Source organism: Rhinoderma darwinii, unplaced genomic scaffold (genome assembly GCF_050947455.1).
Source record: "Rhinoderma darwinii isolate aRhiDar2 unplaced genomic scaffold, aRhiDar2.hap1 Scaffold_3346, whole genome shotgun sequence".
Taxonomy (NCBI): Eukaryota; Metazoa; Chordata; class Amphibia; order Anura; family Rhinodermatidae; genus Rhinoderma; species Rhinoderma darwinii.
The window spans coordinates 84,642-96,775 of NW_027463409.1; the positions used below are offsets into that span (position 1 = coordinate 84,642).

The following is a 12,134-nucleotide window of genomic DNA, read 5'->3' on the forward strand; positions in this document are numbered from 1 at the left end:
TTGATTGATTGATTGATTGATTGATTGATTGATTGATTGATTGATTGATTGATTGATGCAGCACAACAGTCAAATAGTGGAGTGGAGTAGGGGAACAGCAAACAGCCAATAAAGCAGCCCGCCCGCTCGCCTGCCCGCCACAATGGACCTACCTGTGTACACTAGATGGATGTGATGGAATGTACTGTCGTCCCTACATTTCAAGAAGAAGTAAGAATTGCAGTTGCAACAAAGCCTTGCTTGCCTACAAAGAGAGCAGCAATTTGGATTTGTTACTATGTTACCTAGAAGAATAACAAACTGTGCAAGGATGGAGGTTGTAGGAGCAAGGAGAAGTTGTCTGTAAAGTTGGTGGATGCCTATTTTCCATTTTGCAGTCCCTTGTCTCCCTCTTGTGGCCTCCTGGAGGCAACTAGCTGTGCAAAAAAAAGACAGCCTGGCGGCCGGCTGTTGCAGTGTTGCCCTCTCAGGCAACACTGAGTGACTGACTGAGCCTCACCGTCTTATATAAAGTTCAGACGGAACTTTGCACGTGTCATAGTGGAGCCCTCAGGATTCCAGAGCCAGCTTTCTGACATCATAATGGGGCCTCAGAGATAAAAGCCTGGGCCCAGGCAGTGTTGGTCAGTGCTGCTCAGCAGGCAGCACTGGACTGGACTGGATTACAGCTGATACAAGGTGTGAAGGAACAAGGGGTGGCTGTGGGCATGCACTTGCTGCCGCTGCCAGTGTTTATCTGCATGGCAGCAGGGCATTTGGGCGTTGCCAGGAAGGCGTTTTTATGTAGATTCCTCCTCTTTCAGCACTGCATTGTGGTGCAAGCAAAAGAAGCAAATCCTGTCTGGCTTCCTCTCCGGCCTTTATTCACCTCCCGTGTAGCTGTGAGTGTGTGAGCCTGCAGGGCCCCATGGAATTGCCTAGAAGTAGGCTGAATCGCTGCAAGGGCTGAACAGCAGTATCGGGCAGGCTCGGGCAACGCGCGGCCCGTTCGGGTTATCGCTTCTCGGCCTTTTGGCTAAGATCAAGTGTAGTATCTGTTCTTATCAGTTTAATATCTGATACGTCCCCTATCTGGGGACCATATATTAAATGGATTTTTAGAACAGGGAGATGGAAATAGAGCTTGCTCTGTCCACTCCACGCATTGACCTGGTATTGCAGTATTTCCAGGACCGGTGCACCCTTTCCTTATGTGTTGACTAAAAGCAGATTCCAAAAGTGTTTTTTGTCTTTGCTATTGTTTCTGTCTTTCTGAAGGGATCTCCCCTTTTAATCCCATTATTTCAACACCTGTTGGACAATGCATGAGTGATAATGAGCTCATTGATTAAATGCAATTAATGAATAGATTGCCACCTCTTGTTGTGTGTCGTCTGTGTTTCTGTGTTTCCGGCATTTCACATTGGAACACCTCATTCACCTTCCTTGTCTTCTCTCCGCCCTCCCTTTTAGGTAAGTTAAAGAGCTGCACCTGAGCCAGCCACTGATTGATTGATTGATTGATTGATTGATTGATTGATTGATTGATTGATTGATTGATTGATGCAGCACAACAGTCAAATAGTGGAGTGGAGTAGGGGAACAGCAAACAGCCAATAAAGCAGCCCGCCCGCTCGCCTGCCCGCCACAATGGACCTACCTGTGTACACTAGATGGATGTGATGGAATGTACTGTCGTCCCTACATTTCAAGAAGAAGTAAGAATTGCAGTTGCAACAAAGCCTTGCTTGCCTACAAAGAGAGCAGCAATTTGGATTTGTTACTATGTTACCTAGAAGAATAACAAACTGTGCAAGGATGGAGGTTGTAGGAGCAAGGAGAAGTTGTCTGTAAAGTTGGTGGATGCCTATTTTCCATTTTGCAGTCCCTTGTCTCCCTCTTGTGGCCTCCTGGAGGCAACTAGCTGTGCAAAAAAAAAGACAGCCTGGCGGCCGGCTGTTGCAGTGTTGCCCTCTCAGGCAACACTGAGTGACTGACTGAGCCTCACCGTCTTATATAAAGTTCAGACGGAACTTTGCACGTGTCATAGTGGAGCCCTCAGGATTCCAGAGCCAGCTTTCGACATCATAATGGGGCCTCAGAGATAAAAGCCTGGGCCCAGGCAGTGTTGGTCAGTGCTGCTCAGCAGGCAGCACTGGACTGGACTGGATTACAGCTGATACAAGGTGTGAAGGAACAAGGGGTGGCTGTGGGCATGCACTTGCTGCCGCTGCCAGTGTTTATCTGCATGGCAGCAGGGCATTTGGGCGTTGCCAGGAAGGCGTTTTTATGTAGATTCCTCCTCTTTCAGCACTGCATTGTGGTGCAAGCAAAAGAAGCAAATCCTGTCTGGCTTCCTCTCCGGCCTTTATTCACCTCCCGTGTAGCTGTGAGTGTGTGAGCCTGCAGGGCCCCATGGAATTGCCTAGAAGTAGGCTGAATCGCTGCAAGGGCTGAACAGCAGTATCGGGCAGGCTCGGGCAACGCGCGGCCCGTTCGGGTTATCGCTTCTCGGCCTTTTGGCTAAGATCAAGTGTAGTATCTGTTCTTATCAGTTTAATATCTGATACGTCCCCTATCTGGGGACCATATATTAAATGGATTTTTAGAACAGGGAGATGGAAATAGAGCTTGCTCTGTCCACTCCACGCATTGACCTGGTATTGCAGTATTTCCAGGACCGGTGCACCCTTTCCTTATGTGTTGACTAAAAGCAGATTCCAAAAGTGTTTTTTGTCTTTGCTATTGTTTCTGTCTTTCTGAAGGGATCTCCCCTTTTAATCCCATTATTTCAACACCTGTTGGACAATGCATGAGTGATAATGAGCTCATTGATTAAATGCAATTAATGAATAGATTGCCACCTCTTGTTGTGTGTCGTCTGTGTTTCTGTGTTTCCGGCATTTCACATTGGAACACCTCATTCACCTTCCTTGTCTTCTCTCCGCCCTCCCTTTTAGGTAAGTTAAAGAGCTGCACCTGAGCCAGCCACTGATTGATTGATTGATTGATTGATTGATTGATTGATTGATTGATGCAGCACAACAGTCAAATAGTGGAGTGGAGTAGGGGAACAGCAAACAGCCAATAAAGCAGCCCGCCCGCTCGCCTGCCCGCCACAATGGACCTACCTGTGTACACTAGATGGATGTGATGGAATGTACTGTCGTCCCTACATTTCAAGAAGAAGTAAGAATTGCAGTTGCAACAAAGCCTTGCTTGCCTACAAAGAGAGCAGCAATTTGGATTTGTTACTATGTTACCTAGAAGAATAACAAACTGTGCAAGGATGGAGGTTGTAGGAGCAAGGAGAAGTTGTCTGTAAAGTTGGTGGATGCCTATTTTCCATTTTGCAGTCCCTTGTCTCCCTCTTGTGGCCTCCTGGAGGCAACTAGCTGTGCAAAAAAAAGACAGCCTGGCGGCCGGCTGTTGCAGTGTTGCCCTCTCAGGCAACACTGAGTGACTGACTGAGCCTCACCGTCTTATATAAAGTTCAGACGGAACTTTACACGTGTCATAGTGGAGCCCTCAGGATTCCAGAGCCAGCTTTCTGACATCATAATGGGGCCTCAGAGATAAAAGCCTGGGCCCAGGCAGTGTTGGTCAGTGCTGCTCAGCAGGCAGCACTGGACTGGACTGGATTACAGCTGATACAAGGTGTGAAGGAACAAGGGGTGGCTGTGGGCATGCACTTGCTGCCGCTGCCAGTGTTTATCTGCATGGCAGCAGGGCATTTGGGCGTTGCCAGGAAGGCGTTTTTATGTAGATTCCTCCTCTTTCAGCACTGCATTGTGGTGCAAGCAAAAGAAGCAAATCCTGTCTGGCTTCCTCTCCGGCCTTTATTCACCTCCCGTGTAGCTGTGAGTGTGTGAGCCTGCAGGGCCCCATGGAATTGCCTAGAAGTAGGCTGAATCGCTGCAAGGGCTGAACAGCAGTATCGGGCAGGCTCGGGCAACGCGCGGCCCGTTCGGGTTATCGCTTCTCGGCCTTTTGGCTAAGATCAAGTGTAGTATCTGTTCTTATCAGTTTAATATCTGATACGTCCCCTATCTGGGGACCATATATTAAATGGATTTTTAGAACAGGGAGATGGAAATAGAGCTTGCTCTGTCCACTCCACGCATTGACCTGGTATTGCAGTATTTCCAGGACCGGTGCACCCTTTCCTTATGTGTTGACTAAAAGCAGATTCCAAAAGTGTTTTTTGTCTTTGCTATTGTTTCTGTCTTTCTGAAGGGATCTCCCCTTTTAATCCCATTATTTCAACACCTGTTGGACAATGCATGAGTGATAATGAGCTCATTGATTAAATGCAATTAATGAATAGATTGCCACCTCTTGTTGTGTGTCGTCTGTGTTTCTGTGTTTCCGGCATTTCACATTGGAACACCTCATTCACCTTCCTTGTCTTCTCTCCGCCCTCCCTTTTAGGTAAGTTAAAGAGCTGCACCTGAGCCAGCCACTGATTGATTGATTGATTGATTGATTGATTGATTGATTGATTGATTGATTGATTGATTGATTGATTGATGCAGCACAACAGTCAAATAGTGGAGTGGAGTAGGGGAACAGCAAACAGCCAATAAAGCAGCCCGCCCACTCGCCTGCCCGCCACAATGGACCTACCTGTGTACACTAGATGGATGTGATGGAATGTACTGTCGTCCCTACATTTCAAGAAGAAGTAAGAATTGCAGTTGCAACAAAGCCTTGCTTGCCTACAAAGAGAGCAGCAATTTGGATTTGTTACTATGTTACCTAGAAGAATAACAAACTGTGCAAGGATGGAGGTTGTAGGAGCAAGGAGAAGTTGTCTGTAAAGTTGGTGGATGCCTATTTTCCATTTTGCAGTCCCTTGTCTCCCTCTTGTGGCCTCCTGGAGGCAACTAGCTGTGCAAAAAAAAGACAGCCTGGCGGCCGGCTGTTGCAGTGTTGCCCTCTCAGGCAACACTGAGTGACTGACTGAGCCTCACCGTCTTATATAAAGTTCAGACGGAACTTTGCACGTGTCATAGTGGAGCCCTCAGGATTCCAGAGCCAGCTTTCTGACATCATAATGGGGCCTCAGAGATAAAAGCCTGGGCCCAGGCAGTGTTGGTCAGTGCTGCTCAGCAGGCAGCACTGGACTGGACTGGATTACAGCTGATACAAGGTGTGAAGGAACAAGGGGTGGCTGTGGGCATGCACTTGCTGCCGCTGCCAGTGTTTATCTGCATGGCAGCAGGGCATTTGGGCGTTGCCAGGAAGGCGTTTTTATGTAGATTCCTCCTCTTTCAGCACTGCATTGTGGTGCAAGCAAAAGAAGCAAATCCTGTCTGGCTTCCTCTCCGGCCTTTATTCACCTCCCGTGTAGCTGTGAGTGTGTGAGCCTGCAGGGCCCCATGGAATTGCCTAGAAGTAGGCTGAATCGCTGCAAGGGCTGAACAGCAGTATCGGGCAGGCTCGGGCAACGCGCGGCCCGTTCGGGTTATCGCTTCTCGGCCTTTTGGCTAAGATCAAGTGTAGTATCTGTTCTTATCAGTTTAATATCTGATACGTCCCCTATCTGGGGACCATATATTAAATGGATTTTTAGAACAGGGAGATGGAAATAGAGCTTGCTCTGTCCACTCCACGCATTGACCTGGTATTGCAGTATTTCCAGGACCGGTGCACCCTTTCCTTATGTGTTGACTAAAAGCAGATTCCAAAAGTGTTTTTTGTCTTTGCTATTGTTTCTGTCTTTCTGAAGGGATCTCCCCTTTTAATCCCATTATTTCAACACCTGTTGGACAATGCATGAGTGATAATGAGCTCATTGATTAAATGCAATTAATGAATAGATTGCCACCTCTTGTTGTGTGTCGTCTGTGTTTCTGTGTTTCCGGCATTTCACATTGGAACACCTCATTCACCTTCCTTGTCTTCTCTCCGCCCTCCCTTTTAGGTAAGTTAAAGAGCTGCACCTGAGCCAGCCACTGATTGATTGATTGATTGATTGATTGATTGATTGATTGATTGATTGATTGATTGATTGATTGATGCAGCACAACAGTCAAATAGTGGAGTGGAGTAGGGGAACAGCAAACAGCCAATAAAGCAGCCCGCCCGCTCGCCTGCCCGCCACAATGGACCTACCTGTGTACACTAGATGGATGTGATGGAATGTACTGTCGTCCCTACATTTCAAGAAGAAGTAAGAATTGCAGTTGCAACAAAGCCTTGCTTGCCTACAAAGAGAGCAGCAATTTGGATTTGTTACTATGTTACCTAGAAGAATAACAAACTGTGCAAGGATGGAGGTTGTAGGAGCAAGGAGAAGTTGTCTGTAAAGTTGGTGGATGCCTATTTTCCATTTTGCAGTCCCTTGTCTCCCTCTTGTGGCCTCCTGGAGGCAACTAGCTGTGCAAAAAAAAGACAGCCTGGCGGCCGGCTGTTGCAGTGTTGCCCTCTCAGGCAACACTGAGTGACTGACTGAGCCTCACCGTCTTATATAAAGTTCAGACGGAACTTTGCACGTGTCATAGTGGAGCCCTCAGGATTCCAGAGCCAGCTTTCTGACATCATAATGGGGCCTCAGAGATAAAAGCCTGGGCCCAGGCAGTGTTGGTCAGTGCTGCTCAGCAGGCAGCACTGGACTGGACTGGATTACAGCTGATACAAGGTGTGAAGGAACAAGGGGTGGCTGTGGGCATGCACTTGCTGCCGCTGCCAGTGTTTATCTGCATGGCAGCAGGGCATTTGGGCGTTGCCAGGAAGGCGTTTTTATGTAGATTCCTCCTCTTTCAGCACTGCATTGTGGTGCAAGCAAAAGAAGCAAATCCTGTCTGGCTTCCTCTCCGGCCTTTATTCACCTCCCGTGTAGCTGTGAGTGTGTGAGCCTGCAGGGCCCCATGGAATTGCCTAGAAGTAGGCTGAATCGCTGCAAGGGCTGAACAGCAGTATCGGGCAGGCTCGGGCAACGCGCGGCCCGTTCGGGTTATCGCTTCTCGGCCTTTTGGCTAAGATCAAGTGTAGTATCTGTTCTTATCAGTTTAATATCTGATACGTCCCCTATCTGGGGACCATATATTAAATGGATTTTTAGAACAGGGAGATGGAAATAGAGCTTGCTCTGTCCACTCCACGCATTGACCTGGTATTGCAGTATTTCCAGGACCGGTGCACCCTTTCCTTATGTGTTGACTAAAAGCAGATTCCAAAAGTGTTTTTTGTCTTTGCTATTGTTTCTGTCTTTCTGAAGGGATCTCCCCTTTTAATCCCATTATTTCAACACCTGTTGGACAATGCATGAGTGATAATGAGCTCATTGATTAAATGCAATTAATGAATAGATTGCCACCTCTTGTTGTGTGTCGTCTGTGTTTCCGGCATTTCACATTGGAACACCTCATTCACCTTCCTTGTCTTCTCTCCGCCCTCCCTTTTAGGTAAGTTAAAGAGCTGCACCTGAGCCAGCCACTGATTGATTGATTGATTGATTGATTGATTGATTGATTGATTGATTGATTGATTGATTGATGCAGCACAACAGTCAAATAGTGGAGTGGAGTAGGGGAACAGCAAACAGCCAATAAAGCAGCCCGCCCGCTCGCCTGCCCGCCACAATGGACCTACCTGTGTACACTAGATGGATGTGATGGAATGTACTGTCGTCCCTACATTTCAAGAAGAAGTAAGAATTGCAGTTGCAACAAAGCCTTGCTTGCCTACAAAGAGAGCAGCAATTTGGATTTGTTACTATGTTACCTAGAAGAATAACAAACTGTGCAAGGATGGAGGTTGTAGGAGCAAGGAGAAGTTGTCTGTAAAGTTGGTGGATGCCTATTTTCCATTTTGCAGTCCCTTGTCTCCCTCTTGTGGCCTCCTGGAGGCAACTAGCTGTGCAAAAAAAAGACAGCCTGGCGGCCGGCTGTTGCAGTGTTGCCCTCTCAGGCAACACTGAGTGACTGACTGAGCCTCACCGTCTTATATAAAGTTCAGACGGAACTTTGCACGTGTCATAGTGGAGCCCTCAGGATTCCAGAGCCAGCTTTCTGACATCATAATGGGGCCTCAGAGATAAAAGCCTGGGCCCAGGCAGTGTTGGTCAGTGCTGCTCAGCAGGCAGCACTGGACTGGACTGGATTACAGCTGATACAAGGTGTGAAGGAACAAGGGGTGGCTGTGGGCATGCACTTGCTGCCGCTGCCAGTGTTTATCTGCATGGCAGCAGGGCATTTGGGCGTTGCCAGGAAGGCGTTTTTATGTAGATTCCTCCTCTTTCAGCACTGCATTGTGGTGCAAGCAAAAGAAGCAAATCCTGTCTGGCTTCCTCTCCGGCCTTTATTCACCTCCCGTGTAGCTGTGAGTGTGTGAGCCTGCAGGGCCCCATGGAATTGCCTAGAAGTAGGCTGAATCGCTGCAAGGGCTGAACAGCAGTATCGGGCAGGCTCGGGCAACGCGCGGCCCGTTCGGGTTATCGCTTCTCGGCCTTTTGGCTAAGATCAAGTGTAGTATCTGTTCTTATCAGTTTAATATCTGATACGTCCCCTATCTGGGGACCATATATTAAATGGATTTTTAGAACAGGGAGATGGAAATAGAGCTTGCTCTGTCCACTCCACGCATTGACCTGGTATTGCAGTATTTCCAGGACCGGTGCACCCTTTCCTTATGTGTTGACTAAAAGCAGATTCCAAAAGTGTTTTTTGTCTTTGCTATTGTTTCTGTCTTTCTGAAGGGATCTCCCCTTTTAATCCCATTATTTCAACACCTGTTGGACAATGCATGAGTGATAATGAGCTCATTGATTAAATGCAATTAATGAATAGATTGCCACCTCTTGTTGTGTGTCGTCTGTGTTTCTGTGTTTCCGGCATTTCACATTGGAACACCTCATTCACCTTCCTTGTCTTCTCTCCGCCCTCCCTTTTAGGTAAGTTAAAGAGCTGCACCTGAGCCAGCCACTGATTGATTGATTGATTGATTGATTGATTGATTGATTGATTGATTGATTGATGCAGCACAACAGTCAAATAGTGGAGTGGAGTAGGGGAACAGCAAACAGCCAATAAAGCAGCCCGCCCGCTCGCCTGCCCGCCACAATGGACCTACCTGTGTACACTAGATGGATGTTTCTGGAATGTACTGTCGTCCCTACATTTCAAGAAGAAGTAAGAATTGCAGTTGCAACAAAGCCTTGCTTGCCTACAAAGAGAGCAGCAATTTGGATTTGTTACTATGTTACCTAGAAGAATAACAAACTGTGCAAGGATGGAGGTTGTAGGAGCAAGGAGAAGTTGTCTGTAAAGTTGGTGGATGCCTATTTTCCATTTTGCAGTCCCTTGTCTCCCTCTTGTGGCCTCCTGGAGGCAACTAGCTGTGCAAAAAAAAGACAGCCTGGCGGCCGGCTGTTGCAGTGTTGCCCTCTCAGGCAACACTGAGTGACTGACTGAGCCTCACCGTCTTATATAAAGTTCAGACGGAACTTTGCACGTGTCATAGTGGAGCCCTCAGGATTCCAGAGCCAGCTTTCTGACATCATAATGGGGCCTCAGAGATAAAAGCCTGGGCCCAGGCAGTGTTGGTCAGTGCTGCTCAGCAGGCAGCACTGGACTGGACTGGATTACAGCTGATACAAGGTGTGAAGGAACAAGGGGTGGCTGTGGGCATGCACTTGCTGCCGCTGCCAGTGTTTATCTGCATGGCAGCAGGGCATTTGGGCGTTGCCAGGAAGGCGTTTTTATGTAGATTCCTCCTCTTTCAGCACTGCATTGTGGTGCAAGCAAAAGAAGCAAATCCTGTCTGGCTTCCTCTCCGGCCTTTATTCACCTCCCGTGTAGCTGTGAGTGTGTGAGCCTGCAGGGCCCCATGGAATTGCCTAGAAGTAGGCTGAATCGCTGCAAGGGCTGAACAGCAGTATCGGGCAGGCTCGGGCAACGCGCGGCCCGTTCGGGTTATCGCTTCTCGGCCTTTTGGCTAAGATCAAGTGTAGTATCTGTTCTTATCAGTTTAATATCTGATACGTCCCCTATCTGGGGACCATATATTAAATGGATTTTTAGAACAGGGAGATGGAAATAGAGCTTGCTCTGTCCACTCCACGCATTGACCTGGTATTGCAGTATTTCCAGGACCGGTGCACCCTTTCCTTATGTGTTGACTAAAAGCAGATTCCAAAAGTGTTTTTTGTCTTTGCTATTGTTTCTGTCTTTCTGAAGGGATCTCCCCTTTTAATCCCATTATTTCAACACCTGTTGGACAATGCATGAGTGATAATGAGCTCATTGATTAAATGCAATTAATGAATAGATTGCCACCTCTTGTTGTGTGTCGTCTGTGTTTCTGTGTTTCCGGCATTTCACATTGGAACACCTCATTCACCTTCCTTGTCTTCTCTCCGCCCTCCCTTTTAGGTAAGTTAAAGAGCTGCACCTGAGCCAGCCACTGATTGATTGATTGATTGATTGATTGATTGATTGATTGATTGATTGATTGATTGATTGATTGATTGATTGATGCAGCACAACAGTCAAATAGTGGAGTGGAGTAGGGGAACAGCAAACAGCCAATAAAGCAGCCCGCCCGCTCGCCTGCCCGCCACAATGGACCTACCTGTGTACACTAGATGGATGTGATGGAATGTACTGTCGTCCCTACATTTCAAGAAGAAGTAAGAATTGCAGTTGCAACAAAGCCTTGCTTGCCTACAAAGAGAGCAGCAATTTGGATTTGTTACTATGTTACCTAGAAGAATAACAAACTGTGCAAGGATGGAGGTTGTAGGAGCAAGGAGAAGTTGTCTGTAAAGTTGGTGGATGCCTATTTTCCATTTTGCAGTCCCTTGTCTCCCTCTTGTGGCCTCCTGGAGGCAACTAGCTGTGCAAAAAAAAGACAGCCTGGCGGCCGGCTGTTGCAGTGTTGCCCTCTCAGGCAACACTGAGTGACTGACTGAGCCTCACCGTCTTATATAAAGTTCAGACGGAACTTTGCACGTGTCATAGTTGAGCCCTCAGGATTCCAGAGCCAGCTTTCTGACATCATAATGGGGCCTCAGAGATAAAAGCCTGGGCCCAGGCAGTGTTGGTCAGTGCTGCTCAGCAGGCAGCACTGGACTGGACTGGATTACAGCTGATACAAGGTGTGAAGGAACAAGGGGTGGCTGTGGGCATGCACTTGCTGCCGCTGCCAGTGTTTATCTGCATGGCAGCAGGGCATTTGGGCGTTGCCAGGAAGGCGTTTTTATGTAGATTCCTCCTCTTTCAGCACTGCATTGTGGTGCAAGCAAAAGAAGCAAATCCTGTCTGGCTTCCTCTCCGGCCTTTATTCACCTCCCGTGTAGCTGTGAGTGTGTGAGCCTGCAGGGCCCCATGGAATTGCCTAGAAGTAGGCTGAATCGCTGCAAGGGCTGAACAGCAGTATCGGGCAGGCTCGGGCAACGCGCGGCCCGTTCGGGTTATCGCTTCTCGGCCTTTTGGCTAAGATCAAGTGTAGTATCTGTTCTTATCAGTTTAATATCTGATACGTCCCCTATCTGGGGACCATATATTAAATGGATTTTTAGAACAGGGAGATGGAAATAGAGCTTGCTCTGTCCACTCCACGCATTGACCTGGTATTGCAGTATTTCCAGGACCGGTGCACCCTTTCCTTATGTGTTGACTAAAAGCAGATTCCAAAAGTGTTTTTTGTCTTTGCTATTGTTTCTGTCTTTCTGAAGGGATCTCCCCTTTTAATCCCATTATTTCAACACCTGTTGGACAATGCATGAGTGATAATGAGCTCATTGATTAAATGCAATTAATGAATAGATTGCCACCTCTTGTTGTGTGTCGTCTGTGTTTCTGTGTTTCCGGCATTTCACATTGGAACACCTCATTCACCTTCCTTGTCTTCTCTCCGCCCTCCCTTTTAGGTAAGTTAAAGAGCTGCACCTGAGCCAGCCACTGATTGATTGATTGATTGATTGATTGATTGATTGATTGATTGATGCAGCACAACAGTCAAATAGTGGAGTGGAGTAGGGGAACAGCAAACAGCCAATAAAGCAGCCCGCCCGCTCGCCTGCCCGCCACAATGGACCTACCTGTGTACACTAGATGGATGTGATGGAATGTACTGTCGTCCCTACATTTCAAGAAGAAGTAAGAATTGCAGTTGCAACAAAGCCTTGCTTGCCTACAAAGAGAGCAGCA

At 47.6% G+C, this 12,134-nt stretch overlaps 8 non-coding genes across 8 annotated transcripts; all 8 read left to right on the forward strand.

Moving 5' to 3' along the window:
- The first annotated feature begins 995 nt into the window (after positions 1-995).
- LOC142704478 (U2 spliceosomal RNA) lies at positions 996-1,186 on the forward strand. The gene has a single exon (XR_012867926.1). It is a non-coding gene; the product is annotated as a U2 spliceosomal RNA (small nuclear RNA).
- A 1,296-nt stretch (positions 1,187-2,482) lies between these two features.
- Positions 2,483-2,673, forward strand: LOC142704480 (U2 spliceosomal RNA). Its single transcript, XR_012867928.1, has one exon. It is a non-coding gene; the product is annotated as a U2 spliceosomal RNA (small nuclear RNA).
- Positions 2,674-3,953: 1,280 nt separating this feature from the next.
- LOC142704481 (U2 spliceosomal RNA) lies at positions 3,954-4,144 on the forward strand. The gene has a single exon (XR_012867929.1). It is a non-coding gene; the product is annotated as a U2 spliceosomal RNA (small nuclear RNA).
- A 1,304-nt stretch (positions 4,145-5,448) lies between these two features.
- LOC142704482 (U2 spliceosomal RNA) lies at positions 5,449-5,639 on the forward strand. The gene has a single exon (XR_012867930.1). It is a non-coding gene; the product is annotated as a U2 spliceosomal RNA (small nuclear RNA).
- Positions 5,640-6,939: 1,300 nt separating this feature from the next.
- LOC142704483 (U2 spliceosomal RNA) lies at positions 6,940-7,130 on the forward strand. The gene has a single exon (XR_012867931.1). It is a non-coding gene; the product is annotated as a U2 spliceosomal RNA (small nuclear RNA).
- A 1,288-nt stretch (positions 7,131-8,418) lies between these two features.
- Positions 8,419-8,609, forward strand: LOC142704484 (U2 spliceosomal RNA). Its single transcript, XR_012867932.1, has one exon. It is a non-coding gene; the product is annotated as a U2 spliceosomal RNA (small nuclear RNA).
- A 1,289-nt stretch (positions 8,610-9,898) lies between these two features.
- LOC142704485 (U2 spliceosomal RNA) lies at positions 9,899-10,089 on the forward strand. Its single transcript, XR_012867933.1, has one exon. It is a non-coding gene; the product is annotated as a U2 spliceosomal RNA (small nuclear RNA).
- Positions 10,090-11,397: 1,308 nt separating this feature from the next.
- On the forward strand, positions 11,398-11,588 carry LOC142704486 (U2 spliceosomal RNA). Its single transcript, XR_012867934.1, has one exon. It is a non-coding gene; the product is annotated as a U2 spliceosomal RNA (small nuclear RNA).
- Positions 11,589-12,134: the final 546 nt, after the last annotated feature.